Raw genomic sequence first — 1,861 nt, 5'->3', positions numbered from 1 at the left:
GGATAGTAGAGTCAAAGAAGATGATTAACTTTACAATAGGCAGTCACATATGGATGTGCTATAACTCCTTAGAATACTCTCGCTGAGCTGAATTGAATGGTATATTTCCCTTAGACTTGCTGTGCCTGTAGATCAAGTTAGCTTTCCTGATGGCAAGGTCTACTCACAGTCAGCAAGAGTTACCAGCAGAAAGATGATGAACTTCACAACCAGTAGTCGGATTTGAATCTGCTATAGCTTTTTATAATGCTCTAATTAAGTTGAATTGAATGACATAAGCTTTCGAGGTTTGTGATATGTGCAGTAAATATCAGTTTAGGGTAGGAAGTAGGTGTATAGTTATGGAAGTAGTCGTAAAGAACAATTTGTTATCTCTGGTTTAATTTAAGTCCGTACTAGAGTATATATTAATAATGGGTAGACAACAATTTCTGATGCAAATTCCCATGGGTATAATTCTTCACATAGATTCTAAGATTCCTCCCCTAGGCTAAAGGTATTAGATGCATGAAACAAATGTGTATTTCCTCACATACTATCAGAAGTGAGAATATTCCTTACCAGCTGTCCAAGGACGCAGAGTCTGCAAGAGTACTGTAGGTACTATTACAATACAAATAACCTTTACTTTCAACTTCAGAACATATGAGATGTAGAGGATGCATGAGGGGGGACACTTTTTATCTGGATGCAGACACCTTTCATCTGATGCAAAAGTTGTTTTTGCTGATGTTCAAATATGTCTTCCTAGTGATGTAACGAGACTCCTAAGAGTACTATTACAGTTAGCCAAACCTATATTTATACTGGTAACAAGTATTATGAGTACTGAGATCCAATGCCTAGGAATTATTCTAAGTAGAGTAACTCCACTTAGAATTGGAATCTCTGGCCTTTAACAACCCCCTCTGACCTGCTTATCTGGCCCTCACATCATCATCTATAACTATAGGAGTTAAGCCCTGTGACTATAACGATACAGAATTGATGGTGTCAGTATAGTACTCTATACATCACTACAGTCAGTCTAACTAGATCCTATCTACAGAATATATGAGAGGAGACCTTGGGCTAGGTCTGAGAAGTAGAATGGAGTAAATCTACTAACTAACTAGAGGGTTACTAGGCTTTAAAAATGGGATATCTTTGGTATAGATTGTAAGTAACGAGATAATTTTACAAAAAGATATGATATTAAATGATAGAGAATCTTTAGAAAGAGCCAATACATTTTCATCAATTCTACGATAATTGGAAGAGTTTGGAACTCCTAGAAAGCTCTATTGAAGAAGCTAATAGAACGTTCAGAGTGTCACAATTAGGTCATGGAATGTGTTATGATTGCAGGAATTAATACTAATGTCAGATAATGACTAAAGCCCTGTTATCTAAGACAACCAGGAGTTGCCAACTGAGGAATTATCTGCCAATTTGGTAGAATTATTTCCTATGAATTAGTAAGAAGCTATCTGCTGGATATCTGTCAGTTAGATCAAGAGTTATAAAAGTTTAAAGTCAGTAACCTATAAAGGTTGCATCTACTACTACTCCTACATATATGACCCGCAGATGAAAAAGATCATTTCATCAATAAGAGAGACAGTTGGAGCTAACACAGTTTAACTTGAGAACTAGGCTATAAGTCTAAGATCTCTGAAGATTACATAATTACAATTGGAAACAGCACAGTTCCCCAACTGGCAAATTAGTGAAAATTACTGAAAAGTGTATATGATGGTTTTCAGGGTCTCTCAGTATTCACACTTCTGGAGAATACCCAACGTTGCCAGTAATTGTTAGCAAGGAACATGAATTACATGAGAGATAAACCTAGTCTGCGAACAAGCAGATGCGGAATATA

This window comes from Tuber melanosporum, assembly GCF_000151645.1.
Source record: "Tuber melanosporum whole genome shotgun sequence assembly, scaffold_74, strain Mel28".
Classification (NCBI taxonomy): domain Eukaryota; kingdom Fungi; phylum Ascomycota; class Pezizomycetes; order Pezizales; family Tuberaceae; genus Tuber; species Tuber melanosporum.
This window is presented reverse-complemented; position numbering follows the sequence as displayed.